The sequence below is a fragment of the Macrobrachium nipponense genome, chromosome 6 (genome assembly GCF_015104395.2).
Source record: "Macrobrachium nipponense isolate FS-2020 chromosome 6, ASM1510439v2, whole genome shotgun sequence".
Classification (NCBI taxonomy): domain Eukaryota; kingdom Metazoa; phylum Arthropoda; class Malacostraca; order Decapoda; family Palaemonidae; genus Macrobrachium; species Macrobrachium nipponense.
The window spans coordinates 88,886,512-88,904,463 of record NC_061108.1 but is presented as its reverse complement, the minus strand read 5'-3'; the positions used below and the strand labels follow the sequence as shown (position 1 = coordinate 88,904,463).

The 17,952-nt window shown below is 32.8% G+C and overlaps 1 long non-coding RNA gene across 1 annotated transcript; it reads left to right on the top strand.

Moving 5' to 3' along the window:
- The first annotated feature begins 1,638 nt into the window (after nt 1–1,638).
- On the top strand, nt 1,639–16,100 carry LOC135216370 (uncharacterized). Its single transcript, XR_010314867.1, has 3 exons — nt 1,639–1,746; nt 9,179–9,311; nt 14,289–16,100. It is a non-coding gene; the product is annotated as an uncharacterized LOC135216370 (long non-coding RNA).
- Nucleotides 16,101–17,952: the final 1,852 nt, after the last annotated feature.

Here is a 17,952-nt window from a genome sequence, read left to right as displayed (position 1 = left end):
AGTATATTCTACACACATACACACACACACACACACACACACACACACACACACACACACACATATATATATATATATATATATATATATATATATATATATATATATATATATATATATATATATATATATATATATATATATATATATATATAGTATCACCAAAAGCCACAGGGGAAAAAAAAAGACAGAGTGCCAAGTATTTTTGTGTTAAATACACGAAAGTACTTGGCACTCTGTCTTTTTTTTCCCCCTGTGACTTTTGCTAATAAACAAAATCACGTGCTTACTTTTGTGATTTCATAGTATATATATATACACACACACATATATATATATATATATATATATATATATATATATATATATATATATATGTGTGTGTGTCATGATAGCTACAAGAAATAATATTAGATAGGGTAGCTAAATACAGTGGAAATAATGAGAAAAAGAAAGAGAAAGAGAAAGAGAGAGAATAATCAGAGTATGTACAGTGAAAATAACGAGAGAGGTAGAAAGAGGAAGAGAGAGAATTGAGCTTAGGTGTGTGAGCCAGAATTTGATCAACAAAACCTTAGTCATAGGAAGTTGAACCATAACACCATCGCAATTAAAATCTTAAGACCGTCATAAAATCTTTGACCTGTGACCTCGCACCAAACTTACTCAGCTTCTATCGAGAACGCAGCTCCGCCTCCAGGAGGAGGTATTACCATGTTAAATTATTGACTCCGCCTGGAGTCAATAATTTAGATTAATTTAGAAATTAATCTAAAAGGGGATGGGGACAAGATAAGGAAAGACCGCTCCACGAATCAAGAATCCATTTGGGCGGAGAACCAGATCCTACACCGCCTAAGGAGGTGGTACCGAATTCGAACCGAGGGTGGCTGAATTTGAGAACGGCAGAAAAAGCCAGAGAGGACGGGCAGCCGTCGTGCAGAAAATAAGTAGAAATATTGCCAGGGTCCAAAAAGAGATTTATAAGCTTTGTAGTTGTAACACTAATTCTTTGCACAGTAAAGAAAGAAACTCTGCTGTTCGACTCATTCAAACTTCTCCTGAGAGATTAAGCCATTAAGATTACTAATCCAGAACTAACATTAAGAAGAAGGATTAAGTTAAACATAGACCCAGACTGCAGAACGAATCATCAAGAAGCAAGAAGCAGGTAAGCGAACATAACTCGAACACTCTACCTTACAAAAACGCACCACATAAAAATAGTGCCCGTGCTTGTGGATCCAGGAAACGTAAAGTGCAGTGAAAATAGTTAAATAAATACACATTTCGAGTTACAACAGTGATAATAATCGACAAACAGAACTTCAAATTAATAATAATGGCGAAGAATAACAGTGATTGATAAAATCCTGCTTGAAGACATAAACGAAAGGTGCAACCATAGACTTTATACAACAGTGCGAACAGTTTGTTTTCCCCTCGAAGAAAAGCATCGAGACTTAGGGTGTTATGAAACGAAGGCATAAGTGCGCAACGCAGACATAACATCATCGAGTCGAGACGTGGAACTGCAGCAGCCGACGAGTGTATTGCAGATGAATGAAAACACATTCCTGTTAAAGAATCAACATTACTGAAGAATTTTCGACAAGGACGAATCTTTGACGGACAACGAAATGCGAAAATAGCGTCAGTCTAGATTGATTTTGAAACACAACAGGCGAATTTGAGTGCCGACAACGAAGGTAGTGATGTCGGAAAAAGCAAAACGAATGTACAGACGTAAGTGTGCGTATTCTTTCTCTTAGAAAATATCAAACTTTTTAAAATTCTCTCTAAATAAGGGTATAAGATTTTTTTTATTTTTTTTATTTTGATAGCTAGGAAATCTTAGTATTTTTTTTACACTCGGTTGGTGATATATAATTTTGAATACTTATGTATTTGTGTCCCATTTATTTGAATAATTTACTTTAACCAATATATAGATTGGTATACCTTTGAATTAACAGTGCATGAGAATTTTATTTTTGAGGAGCTGTTGTGCATAGTGAACTATACATATAATTTTTCTTTGAATATTATGTTGTGTATCATTTTGTTTGACTAAACGTTGGTAATACTTTTGTGCCCAATTTCACATATGGTTTTTTTATGTTGTTGTGTAGTGATGAGTAGCAAATGTGAATGATTTTTGGGGGGGAAATGCATAAAGCCTTTAACGAATTACTTGACATTGTCAGAAATAGCTCATACAATTTAAGACTAACACCAGACAGACGCAGTAGAATCCCAGTTCCAATTTCACAAACCGTGGTGATTCAAGGAAATACTAACCCTAATAACACAAATAAAAATAATCACAACAGTGCCAACAATACTAATAATATAATTACTAATAGTACTAACACGTTTCGAAATAGAAGAATGAATCAGGCAGCTGTAATAACACAAGCCACACGTTTCTGTGGACAAGTTGAAGCTTCCCATCCAGACAAAAGTAAGCTAGAAGCATATACAGGATAATCAGAAGAGCGCATGTTTTGCGCTTGACGAAGAAAAGCCTCACCCAAATCTGGTCAATTTTTCTGAGACAGTTTCGACAAGCGAGAGAGACATACGAGAAAGGCAAGATAAAATAGAAGCAGATAGGAAAGAGGATTTCCCACCATTACAGAATACAGAATCAATGAAATTTGCACATATATATAATATATACTCAGATTCAAGTAATTACTCAGATATAAATAATGATGATCACCGAAACTCTGAATATAACGAAAATCAAGATGCAAATACAGATACCACTGATTCCTGTGCTAATAACTAGAGCAATGTAGTAATGAGTTACGAGGATGAAGGGAATATACTAAATGAAGTATTGCTATTAGATAAAATAAAGAAATCAGATAAAAATACTATAATAGAAGTAATAGCAGAAACCACTGAAAATGTAGAACTTTGTTATTTTTGAGACATAGAAGATGAAGAAACATGTTGCGTTAGCACATCTGATGATAATTAAGTACAATTTATACTTAGTAGAGCAGTAAGTTTAAATCCAAAATGCTTAACAAAAAAATATTTAAGAGCAAAAGAGAACGTAAGGGCTAAAGATGTTCTATTGTTAAACGATGAATTGCCAGATTTTGTCAGAATGGATAATACACTAGTCCACATGAATGGTGATAATTGTCAAACTTATGTCCAAAACTTTTCAAATAACAAACTAACACTATACGCAGGCACTGTCTTTTGCATAGGAATACCTATTAACAATCCTTTACTAACAGCAGAAGAAAAAGCATTTTTCTCTATAAATGGCCAAAACTCTCAAAGAAATCAGGAAATAAATAAAACAGAGTTTCCAGAAAATAGAAACAAGTTAATTCAAGCGCTAGAGAAATATAGAAATGTAATAGCTGTAGAAGGAGATAAACTAGGAAGAACAAATGTCCTACAACATAAGATTTTGTCAGATAATGGAGCCAAGCCATTTTTTATTCCTAATTACCGATTACCAATAAGCAAGAGACCCATAGTTGATAATTTGATATAAGAAATTAAAAGAGATGGAGTAATAATTACTTCTAAATCTCCATAAAATTTTCCATTGTTGCTTGTTCCAAAGAAAGATGGCAGTTGGAGACTTGCAATAGATTTTAGAAAATTAAACTCCAACACACTTCCAGACAGGATGTCGATGCCGGTAATTCAAGATATGTTAGCTCAATTATAAGGGGCAAAATTATTTTCATCCTTAGATTTACTTAGTGATATTGGCAAGTACCTCTAGATGAAGAATCCAAACAATACACAGCCTTCAGCACACGAAGAACATTTACAGTTTGAAGTACGTAATGCCATTTGGACTCACATCAGCTCCTTTAACGTTTGTTAGATTAATGTTACAAATTCTAGGAGACATAGCAAATGTTGCAGTATACTTAGACGATGTAATCATTTTTAGTAAAGATTTAGAAAGCCATCTCAAAACATTATAATTGGCCCTAGAAATGTTAAGAATGGAAGGTCTAAAAATTAAATTAAAGAAATCTCCATTCCTGATGAAGTCATTAGAATACTTGGGTCATGTAATTAGTGAAGATGGACTGTGCATGCAAGCAGGTAAAATAATGGCAATAATTGGTTATCCAGCTCCCACTAATTTGAGAGCATTAAGGAGATTCCTTGGGATGGTTGGATATTATAGACCGTTTATAAATGGATTTGCTACTATCGCCAAAGCTTTGACAGAATTAACCCCAAATGATGTTAAATATGAATGGCAGACTGAACAAGAAACAGCCTTTCAAACATTAAAGAGCAAAATGACCAGGAACCCTGTTTTGGTCTACCCAGATTTTTCAACAAATTTTTATTTAGCTTGTGATGACTCGAGTACAGGGCTAGGAGCTATATTGTTACAAAAGGCTCAAACTAGATTGAGGGCAGTGTACTATGCCAGTAAAGTTTTAAACCCAGCAGAAAATCACTATAGTACAACCGAAAGAAAGTGTTTAAAGAGATTTAGATATGCTTTTAAGTCATAAAGTTAATGATCAAAAACCCACTTGTGAATTGTTTAAAAAGAACTTTTACTAACAACATCAGAGTTTGCTCCAGAGTTCAGATATATTCCAGGAAAACTTAACACCTTGGCAGATGCATTTTCCAGATCTGAAGAAGAAACAGAAAAATGTATTACCACAAATACCTTTTATTTTAGTAGTCAAGTGGTAGATTTAGATTCAGAAAGAGTGAAAGTAGAACAAGATAACGATCCAGAAATCAGAGAAATAGTAGTACTGATAGATGAATCCTTAAAACCAGATTTTCAGTTAATAAATGGTTTGTTGTATGAAGTACCCAGAGAGAAAAATGGTTGTTCTCGACTATATATCCCAAAACCACTAACCAGAGAAGTTTTAGAACTAACACACTCATATAAGTTCGCAGAACATCCAGGAATTAAAAAGACAACTAGAATCATAACCAGAAATCATTTTTGGCCACATTGTAGTGAAGATGCCAAGAGCTTTGAACAAAATTGCGTAGTTTGTAACCAACATAAAGGTAACGTACATACAAAAGCTCCACTTGAAAAATATCCATCAGAGTTAAATCCATTCCAAGTAGTAACTATGGACTTTTTGGGTCCATTTCCAACAACTATTAGAGGAAACAAACAAATATTAGTCTTCTTAGACTGTCTAACTAGATACATAGAAATCATTCATGTAAGAAACAGAGATGCAGCTACAATAGCCGAAGCTCTTAAATTTAGAATTATAACCAGATATTCATGTTCTCAAGTTCTTCTATCTGATAACGCTGCTGAATTACTAGTGATCTCTTATCGAAAATATGTGAATTTTATGAAATAAATAAAAGTCAAATGACAACTTATAAACCCAGTTCAAATGGAGCAGTAGAACGAACTAATCGTAAAATAAAGGATATCCTGAAAACTTTAGTAAAACCACATACAGAAGATTGGGACTTAGCTTTTGAAGACGTACAGTTCACATTGAATATAATACTAATGAGACGATAGGAGAATCTCCTTATTATTTGCTATATAGCTATCAGTAAAGAATGCCAAATACGTTGTTAAATGATGCAACACCACCCAGACATACTTATAACTACTATGACTATGTTGCATGGAAAACCAGACGTACTTACGGGACTATCATGTAGACAAGAGCTAGACTAAAAGCCGTACATAAGACTCAAGAAAAATTTTATAACAAAAATACCACTAAACCAGACATTACAGTGGGTACTCAAATTTATGTTCAGAATCATGTACCAGAAGGTCCAAATGTAAAAGTTTCTCCCTAATTCACTGGGCCATATAGAGTAATAGAAGTGTTAAAATTAAATAAATACAGAGTGATAAATGAAAGTGATCTAAAGGAAAAGGTAGTTCACTGGAATCATGTAAAGTTAGTGAAAACAGATCCATGGTCTACTAAAGATACAGATAACATAAGGAAGGAAAATACTGTAGGAAATCCAATTACAACGAGGTATGATCTAAGAAACAGAAAAAGGTAAAAATGTCTGTATATAACCATATGTAAATAATGTTGGACTGAAAATATCATGTGATATAAAAAGTGCAATTCATGTGTCTATATATAAAGGAGATCTGATTAAGTCTAATTTTTGCAGAGGCAAACATACGGCTCATCTTAGCACTAGTTTTAACTGGACTCATCTCTTCAGAAGTGGAGATAAGAAAAGGTGCCCTGCTAAAAAGACATGGGAAAGTCAAAATGATCAAGGACCTTGGAATAGTTAGTATAGATATTTCCACAGTGCTCAAACGTGAAAGTGAACTAAGAGAAATCCAAAATGGTATTAAAGCAATTCTACAGAAGGGTGATAATAACAGTGCCATGTCATTATTGGAAAAGTTGAGCATTAACATAGATAACAGACTGAGAACAAGGTCCAAGCAATCCCTCTTACCCTTCATTGGAACTGCTCTAAATCAATTGTTTGGAGTTGCTACCGAAGCAAATTTAGAACAAGAAAAGGAAGGAAATGACAGATTGGAAAAGTGGGCAGCCGCAAAGGGTAAAGTGATAAATAAAGTGATTGCCTCTCACAATCAAAATGCAGAACAAATAGAAAAATTGAAAGTCTTTATAAGTCAAGTAAATCAGAATGTAACAAAAGAACTCAATAAGATAGAAAATATACCGTTTTTAAATACCTTTGCACTGGAAAGTTAAGTGATGTTGCAAGAACATAAAGACATGCTCAATGCTGTCTTACTTGCTTACAAAGGTATTTTGAGCCCAACACTAATCACTCCAAAAGAATTATAAGACATTATTAAGTTTTATATAATTGAGAAGCATTGCATACCTTTAGTAGAAGATATTTTCATGTACTATAATTTGATAAATGCCAAAGTAATCCATGACAGAATTATTTTAGTTCTACCTTTCAATACGAAAATTTCAAATGTGCTAGTTTCTGTATATCCCTTTTCTATGTATATTGAAAATCAGATCATTATTAAAAGGGTCTTAGTACTCATTTTGCATTGGAAGAACATGGATTTATGTTAGCCTTTTTACCTGATGAACAATTCAATGAATGTGTAATTTTGAAGGAAAAAGAGTATATATGTGATATTGATAAACTTATATAAGACTACTAATGATCATCCCTGTATCCAAGAGTTGATTTTAAAACAAAATCAAGAAAAGGATGTGTGTACACAGTCATTTAATAAGACATTTGAAGCCACTATAGTGAATGAAGATATTTTTGTATTTTTTCTTATATATATAATATTATATTATATTATATATAATATATATATATATATAATATATATATGTTATACATATAATAATATATATAATAATATAATATATATATATATATGTATTACATATATATAATATAATATATTATATATAAATATTAATTATATAATATATATTATATTATATATTATATATATTTATATAACATATATATATATATATATATATTATATATATATATATATATATATATACATATGATCAAATTCTGGCTCACACCAGAGCTCAATCTCTCTCTCTCTCTCTTCTCTCGTCTCTCTCTATCTCTCTCTCGCTCTCATCACTAATCTCTCTCCTCTCTCTCTCTCTCTCTCGTTATTTTCACCGTACAAACACTGATTATGCTCTCTTTCTCTGTTTTTACGCTACCCTATCTACTATTTTTTTCTTATGGCTATCATTACATCACTCGGTGGGTGACTTAGTGATGTAATGATAGCTATAAGAAATAATATTAGATAGGGTAGCGTAAAATCAGAGGGAGGGAGAATAATCAATGTACAGTGAAAATAATGAGAAAGAGAATGATAAAGAGTATGTACAGTGAAAATAACGAGAGAGAGAGAGAGAGAGAGAGAGAGAGAGAGAGAGAGAGAGAGAGAGAGAGAGAGAATTGAGCTTGGTGTGAGCCAGAATTTGATCAACGTTGAACCATAACACCATCGCAATTAAAATCTTAAGACCGTCATAAAATCTTTGACCTGTGACATCGCACCAAACTTACTCAGCTTCGATTGAGAACGCAGCTCCGCCTCCAGGAGGAGGTATTACCATGTTAAATTATTGACTCCGCCTGGAAAAGGAGGAATTAACATGTTAACCCCATCTAAAAGGGGACGGGGACAAGATAAGGAAAGCGCTCCACGAATCAAGAATCCAGTTTGGCGGAGAACCAGATCCTACACCGCCTAAGGAGGTGGTGCCGAATTCGATCCGAGAGGGGCTGAATTTGAGAACGACAGAAGAAGCCAGAGGGACCAGCAGCCATCGTTCAGAAAAGAAGTAGAAATATTGCCAGGGTCCAAAAAGAGATTTATAAGCTTTGTAGTTGTAACTCTAATTCTTTGCACAGTAAAGAAAGAAACTCTGCTGTTCGTCTCATTCACACACACACACACACACACACACTAGATAATAAGTTTGTTAAAAGTATTTGTAGTTCTGCATTGTTGAATGGATGAATGATGGATTGACTTGGCGGTTGAGTAGTTGAAATGAGAGGCCCTTACAACAAGGAATTGAGATAATGACGCGAAGAGAATATAGCTTTTGTATATTTCAATGCGTTAGATAAATAAAGTACTAATGACGTAGATGATGGAAAATGGAAGTGTTTTATTTGTTTAGGTTATATTATGAAAGTCACAGGACTGGTTAAGAACGGATGTTAGTAGGATATGTGCAAAAGTGTAGGAAGAGTCCTAAAGTAATCACAGATGCCAAGTCTCTGGAATACTTTGGTTGGTTTGTTGAGCCTGTTCAGTTTTATTGACATGAGGCTTAGACGTTGAGGACAAATAGTATGAAAAATGTCGACCATGTAAAGGTGAATTGTATGTATAGAGATTATGATTTATGTGTTTTGTAAAGGTGAAAAATAATATACAAGTAGGACAGGTGATAAGAGGTTAGCATGGGTGACGTGGCGATTCGTTTTTAGAGATGGTTCAGTCATGTACAGTACAAAGAGTAGTTGCCGATACTTTTTGAAAAGAATCTATGGTTTGGTAGCTTTTGGCGGAAGCATTATAGGAAAACCTACAAAGTGCGGGACAAATGAAGTGCAAGAAGTATGAGAAGGCAGGATCTCAATGTACATGAGGAGTGGAGTTGCATAACAAATCTCTATTTATATTCCGCAGAGACACAGCGCGAGCTGCAGTATGCACAAAACGGCGTACATAACAAAAAGATCGATTCTACGCTATCTAGTTCAATCGGAAAAGTCGCCAGGAAAGAACAAGCGTTTTGGAAGATCCAAGTCAACCTACACAGGTACGAAGTCATGATTTTTAGTTTATCATGTACTTTTATTCCCTGAGCGTTACAGACTGCAATGAATTGCTTCTAATAATCCGGAATGGGTGCGAGATGCAATTGTTTTCTTGTGGTCCCTTCTGGATCAGAGTGCCTATATCCAAGGCAACCTTAACAGTAATTGCAGAATTCTACAAATTGATGTTGTTGCTCACGGGACTATATTAATCCGAACGCTCTTTTTTGGTAACTTAGCAGTTCAATTGCTGGATGATATATATTTAATTTAATTATCAGATTTTTGCTTGACCCTCTTTGATCAGCAGCAGATTATAATTAGTAAAGGCTTCCTTTTGGAACGTATTGTTTTAGTTAATAGTTTATAATTACTGGCTTTGAGATAACATTGTTGTATTTCTCAACAATGGTTTATCTTGTTTTCACTTATTCAGAAAAATAAGCAGACAAAGATTTTATTGATGTGGACATGTACTTCGTCAACCTCTATTTATTCGTCTTGGTGGAAGTTTTTAATATAACATTATTCGATTGCTGACTTCAGTATTACGCAGTAACTAGACGCTTATAATTGTCAGTAATATCTACTCTCTTTCAGAAAAGAGACTGAAACTGATTTAGTTGATTTAAGAGGCACTTTTCTTATTTAGAACCTTAACGTTCATGCCAATTATGCCATAATATACGTCCCAAAAGGGATATGATCGGCGCTCAAACAGAAGCCAGTTCAAGAAGAAAAAGTAATTGAAATTAAGCAACAGCGCACTGTGAGTAAACAGCGACCAAAGGAGCCAATATGTCATATGTAAATGAATAATTCATTACATCAAATATCACTCGCCTTAAATGCGATACCTTCGTAATGAAATCAGATCTAATATAAATGAACACGGATTGCAAAGTGGAATAGAATATACCTCTCTGAGAGAGAGAGAGAGAGAGAGAGAGAGAAGAGAGACGAGAGAGAGAGAGAGAGAGAGAGAGAGAGAGAGAGGTGGGGGAGGGGGGGAGAAGGGTAATTTTCCCTTTCAATAAATATTTACTTTCATGTAAACTATCTTCACCCGACTTTACCTTCCACTTTCTTTTCATTTGATGTCGGGAATACTGCAAAGGAGAATCTGCGCTTTCGTCTGCCTTTGAAGATGTATCAAAGGCCGAAGAAATTCTTGCCAATTCGAACGTATTTAAGCGAATGCTTTGTTGTTGCCACAAAACACAAACCTCACAAGGTAAAAATGGTACAAAGAAAGAGTGGTATTAACAGGCTTTTAAAAACCATCATGCATTAGAAGTAAACGATATTCCAAATACGCACGATTAGAATAATAAGTAAGAAAATCGTTATACGATTAGAAGAAAAATAAGGCAAAAAAAGCTTTCCTTCTGGGGTTGTTACGCATTAGTTTATGGAAAGGGATTTTTGGCCATAATTTACACATATGACAGTAATGATATTTTGAACTAAAATATTAAGAATGCCAAGAATGATTTCAAGGAAGAAAAATAAAAAAGAGCAATGTGAATTAGATGACGTAACAACCACACTGCCATGGCAATTGAAATAAATGCATTATCCATTTTTAAAGCCTATTAACATTGGTAAAAATTAACCCTTTTGTTTTCAGAAAGGATGAATATGCTGTCATCAGCTATCTAAATCCAGAAAAAAAATTTAACTGTAAAACTAAAATGTATGGTTTCGTGGAGGTCATACGTTTTACAGTCAATGATTCTAATATAGTCTATAAATCCAGACATATTTAACGTATGTTCTGTGTAGTCTCTTCTACTTATCTGTTTTTTTAATACCCATTCGTTGTCAGCATTGTAATAATAGATTTATCCTTTCATGGTCCTCTGTACCTTCGTTTAACCTTATATTTTTTTCCGTTCACCTGACAAACACACCTGTTTATTGTATGGGATTTATCTGCAATATAAATTTTAAAGTGCACTTAACAAAGTGCAATCTTATCCCCAGTCGCCCAGTAAACAAGCTACTGGCAATTTTAGACCACTTGATTACCTACCCACGCACCAGTCTTTCAGCAATGAAAATTTGTGTTGCTGAAAAAAGAAAATTACTCTAGATTTATGAAATTCTGACCAAACTTCCGTCTCTCACTCTCTCTCTCTCTCTCTCTCTCACACACACACACGCACACACACATATATAAATATATGTATGTATAATTATATATATATATATATATATATATATATATATATATATATATATATATATATATATATATATATATATATGTGTGTGTGTGTGTGTGTGTGTGTGTGTGTGTGTGTGAGAGAGAGAGAGAGAGAGAGAGAGAATGTGTGTGTGCGTGTGTATTCGTGTGTGTGAGAGTGTATGTGTATAAAGAGAGAGAGAGAGAGAAAGATATTCGGAAGTCTGGTCGGAATTTCATAAATCCAGAGTAATTTTCTTTTTTCAGCAACGCAAATTTTCATCGCTGAAAGATTGGTACGTGGGTAGGTAATCAAGTTGTCTAAAATTACCAATAGCTTGTTCACTGGGCGACTGGGGATAAAATTGCTCTTTGTTAAGTGCAATTTAAAATTGATATTGAAAATAAATCCCATACAATAAACAAGGTGTGTTAGTAAAGTGAAAAAAAGTAGATAATATAGGGTTAAACGAATGTGCAGAACTGCATGAAAGAATAAATATATCATTACAATGCTGACAACTTAAGGGTATTAAAAAACTGAAAACTAGAAGAGACTGCCGAGTACATACGTTAAATATGTCTGGATATATATATATATATATATATATATATATATATATATATATATATATATATATATATATATATATTGTAATCATTGACTGTAAAGATTATGACCTTACGAACCATATATGTAAACTTTACAACTAAATTTTTTTGGAGATTAAGATGACCGCATATATATATATATATATATATATATATATATATATATATATATATATATATATATATATATATATATTTATATATATATGTATGTGTGTGTATGTGTGTATACATATGTATAAATAAGCATGCTAATCCTAATAAATTTCAACATGTTCCACTGAAATACTTCAACCGTATCCTCCAGAACTATAAGAATATTATGAGATAAAATGCAAGGCAGACTAGATGAGAGATTGCAGACCGAAGAACACCAAAGAACAAATTGCAACGAAATGTGAAATTCGCATTGCTCTTTGCAGCTCTGTGGCAAAAGAAAACATTATACAATTCGCATTCGAAGATTAAGTGTCAATTTACCAATCCTATTTTTTCTAATGTATTTCACCTGCTATTACCATGCCTATCACGCAGTCTACATCTACGTACCTATATACCTTTTGGATTAACGGACATACTGTCTAGAGCGTCATTAAAATTGCAGGTTCCTATTGCATGGCCACATTACTAAAATGGAAAATTTTCTTTAAGTTGATCGTATCCTTTATGGTATATAACAGATAGACTATCAAGCAGTTAAACAGATTGCCATTATTGATAGAGTACGCTTCACGCTTGTTCAGTTTTTGTTGTAAACTGGCCTATGTTAGTCTTCGCTTAATTAACAGAAACAGTCATGGAAATTATGGTCCGCTAATGATGAAATGCCATAATAGCTTACCTTTTTCGGAAATCATTAGGCAATGTCAGTTTTGTGAAGAGGCGCATTTCATTCCCGTCAAGTTAATTGTTTGGTTATTAGCTTTAAGTCCATTTGAAATTATCCATTCATAACTCGCTCCTTGTTTACCAAACAAATTTGGAAGATGGCATAAATGAGTCCTTTAGAACGTGCAGTTATCATAGATATTACTAATAGTGAAGAATGTGATAAACTAGAAAATTTATATTGCTAATACCAAGTGCAAAAGGAAGGTATAATAACGCTACCTTTGAAAGAAGATACTATAAAGTTTCATCAAAATGGAAGTACATGTGTAATAAACGTGCGCTGTAAATTGTCAGATTTAGCATGAAACCAGTTATCTGCTGCTCTGTATGAGATAATTTTTAAGGAACAATATTACTATGTATTCCTGGTAGAAACATCAAAGAATAGAAAAATTAGTTAGAAAATATATTATTTTGTGTCCTTTTTTTAACGGAGTATTTGTATTCCATGGCTGGTCACGCGTGCGTGTAGGTAAATATACCTTTTGTTCAAAACAAACGATTTGTGGCACTGACTAAACTAAGAACTTTTATGCCAAATGATTTCATAACATAATTAGTATCTATTATTATAAATGTCATATTAGCTTATCAGTTAATGTCGTAAAGGTCAGGGTGTTAATTTTTTCCGTGGTTATGTATCCAATATATTCAAAACCCTTGTTGAGAACCCTAGAAAAATTGTCATTTACATAAATGTATGAATCTTTTAAATGAAATTTTGCATATTTTTACAAGTGTATGTGTACCTATATACTAGAATAAGTGGGTGTCGTTTGATGATAACCCTTAGGAAAGAAATGATATATATATATATAATATATATTATATATATATATATATATATATATATATATATATATATATATCATATATATATATATATATATATATATACTATATATATATATATGTATATTATATATATATATATATATATATATATATATATATATATATATATATATATATATATATATATGGCAATTTCACTCTGTTTGTCTGTCTGTTTGTTTGTTTGTTCGCTATGCAGGAAGGTTTTAGTCAAAATCCGAAATTCCAGGGCCGTTTCTATGGGTGTCATAACCCCTCCTTCTCATACCCCCTAATTTTTTTGCAACTTTCATAGTAGGTCTAATAAATGTTTACCGTACACTCCCCTCTCCCCAGGAATGTTTTAGTCAAAATCCAAAATTCAAGGCTGCATCTAAAGGTGTCATAACCCCTCTGTTTCATACCCCTCATTTTTACCAATCTTCCTCATACCCTAATTTTTTACAACTTTCAGAGTTGACATCTACGTAGAAGTGTTTCTACAGGTACAGACTGACTTCCCACAATGAGGGGGACATATGGCACCCTCTGTAGCAAGGGGGCAACCCCACCCCTGGAAATGGGAGCAGGAGGTCTACGCCCTTTCGACTTACCGACCAGGAGAGGAGGGGGTCATAGCCTCTCTACCCCGACCTTGATAGCCAGAGGGCTATCCTTTGGATAGTAGAGCGCAAACGGTCAAAGATGGGCCTACTGTATTCAAATTTGGTACCTTGAGTTGACATAAATGACGGCAATCGCAATTAATATTAATACCAGAGTTTAAATATAGGCTGAGTTTTTTCAAGGGGCGTCTAAGGGGAGCCTCTTGATTTAAATCTTTCTCGAGCCACCGGTCGTAACATATATGCACCTGCCGTTTGCCGGCGGTGCCCGACTGAGCCGTTCAGTGACGCAGTAGTATTGGTTGGGGAATTATGTACACGTCCATGTCATTTAGAAGTGAATGTGCATTCGATAGCACGTCCGAAGGACGGATACAGCTACTAGTTAGTTATATAAGAATCTTACTTTGTTGCAATTATTTCCATGAGTAGCAACGTAAAACTAATTACGATAAAAATAAAAACTAATCATGAAATAATTATATAACTATATCGAAAAAGGCTTGAAGTGTTTCTCGCCGATAGCAAATCATGGCTATTGGTTACAATAAATAGTCTTAATTATGAATAATATAGTAAAGAGGATATTGTTACTAATACTGCTTTTAAGCATATCTTAGTTTAGCCAGAACACTGAGCTGATTAACAGGTCTCCTAGGGCTGGCTCAAAGGATTAGATTTGTATTTATGTGGCTAGGAACCATATAGCTTATTGTGGGATACAAAACACATTATATCGAGAAATAAATATCTGATCGTCAGAAATAAATTCCTTTGGTTCGACATTGGCGGCAGCGGCGAGCGAACCTTGGCTACCAGACTGATAGGCGACTATGAAACCCACTCGCCAAATGAGGAACTACTTATAGTGCTTAATTACGTAAGATAGACAATCCTAATATTACTGAATTGTGGATAGGAAGAGATATGCAACTGAATCAAAATGTATTAGAGGACAAATTCATTAGCAATATAATGGCATATATGTGCAGTTTTCGAGTACTTCGGTAAATGTCTATGACGATTCGTTTAAAAGATAGTTTGTAGGTTTAAACCACGTGTGATTTACAATAAAGTATGGATTCATTGTGATTAATATTATCTACATTCAACGACATTTTTGTGTTAGTAAAAATTTATTAGCATAGTACGCCTGAAGTACAGTATGTGAGAATTTTGTACTGAAAGAAAAACTCGAATTCCTCAGTTCCTTGTTACTGATTGACAAAGTTCGAGAGAAGGAAGGGTCTTTTGTCGTTGGGGATGTCGTTGGTTACAGGAGAAGGGCCAATGTTTATCTTGGATCGCTCAGATATCGAATTGCTCTGGCGTGACCCTTCAGAGGGGAGGAAGCACAGGAACGACTTTACTGGGTTCCAATTAAAAAACAAGAAAGGACGTAAATAACCTTAACTAGAGGGAACTTTTTAAGAGCGTTTATATTTTCTTGCAAGCACTTAGAATATGAAAAGCCGTTAAATAGGAATTACGTACTTTTTTAATTCTTCCCCTCTTTTGTTATGGTTTCTAAAATGAGTGAACTTGGTGAAGAATTAAACTGGTCTTTAAAGTTAAAGTTGATACTTCGAGAACGTTATGTACTATAACAAAGCTCAGAAGCTCAGTTTTGCATACTTACATTGTGGGAGTGCCACAGGAGGATGGAGTTTATTTGAAAAAGATAAGAAATTCTAGAAAGTATGTATATGCAGATTCTTCTATATTTTGTTTTATATATATATATTTCTATATTTGTTTTGTATATATATATAATATATTTATATATATACTATATGAATAACGATAATATTATTATTATCTATATATATAATATATATATAGTATAGTAGTATATATATATATATATATATACTATATATATATATTTATGTATATATATATATATATATGATATATATCTATATAGATATATATATTTATATATATATATATACATATATACTATATATATATATATATATACTATATATATATATATATATATATATATATATATATATATAGTAAATATATATATATATACATATATATATATATATATATCATATATATATAGAATATATATTATATATATAACATTGTGTGGGTTATGCCCAGGTACATATAGTATTTTGTTGGTGCACAATGTATTTGTAATTTATACAGATACAATTCATAATTATATTTTGAGCTAGTATAGTTGCATGTGTTAACAATACACTTCACTATTGCGATTGATATTGTTCTTAGGGATAGCAGTGGGGATAAAGAAGAATGTGAAAGAATGGCGCAGATGGTTTGTATTTGGTTTAAGGAACTTAATTGCGAATTAAATATAATGAATCAAAAGATTACAAAGAAGACAGTTTTACAAAGAAAGCGTGAGCCTTATTGAGAATATCTGTAAAAAACATCACACCGATTCACACGGGATTGATAGGTCATGTAGTAGTGTAATTACAGATGTAAAAATATCATGTCTATAAATATCTTGTAGCCTTCATTATTACAGATAATAAATGCAAATAGTACAAATTTATGGCCAGGTCTATATACACTCTTTACCTTCATCTGCACAAGATTCCCGTAGAAAATTTAAAAGGTAAAATAAAGATTGCCAGTAATCCCTGTTGACATCCTTTGCCTCGATTTCATTTCCAAAATGCCTAAGAATCGTAGACAGTTGTTTCTTATCATAATATTTAATATAGATATAGTAAAATTTGCATGAATTGAAATGGTTACATATCACATTATTAAGCCTAGTTGTTTTTTTTATATAAAACTAAGTCTTATTGGTAATGTTTCTTGTCACTGTTTGCTTGAAAAGGCCTGCAAGGAAAGGCAAAAGATCTTGCAATCCATTGTTTTATTTTGAACTTGGCCAAATGTAAAAATATTCTGTACGTATCATATATCACGTTGCTGGTCCCATGTAAGAAGTAACACACAAACATATAAACATATAAACATATATATATATATATATATATAATATATATATATATATATATATATATATATATATATATATATATATATATATACATATATTATATATATATATATATATATATATATAATATATATATATATATATTAGATTAATGTTAACATATTTTTAAACCAAAAGAGCGATGTAACGTTCCGTTATATGAATTACAATACTTTTTATTTCATTTGTCATTTCGAATATTTATCATTAATGTCTTAGCCAACATCGGTACTTTTTGCCTTCATTAGTGAAAATGACTGAATTAAGTTAAAATAACCCTGAGTAACTAAGTTTTCCTGATACATGAAATGAGTTAAATTCCCATATATATATTTTAAAAACTCGTTTAAACGGACAAAATTTTGAAAATATCTAATGAAAACAACATACTTATCTCTGCTACAAAGCTGCAATAAATTTCGATTTATATCTGGACGTAGGAACAATTGACTGTGTATTTAGGAAATATGAGGTGCTGGAGCTCTCCAGTGTTGATAATGGAATCTTTAGCACGTCAT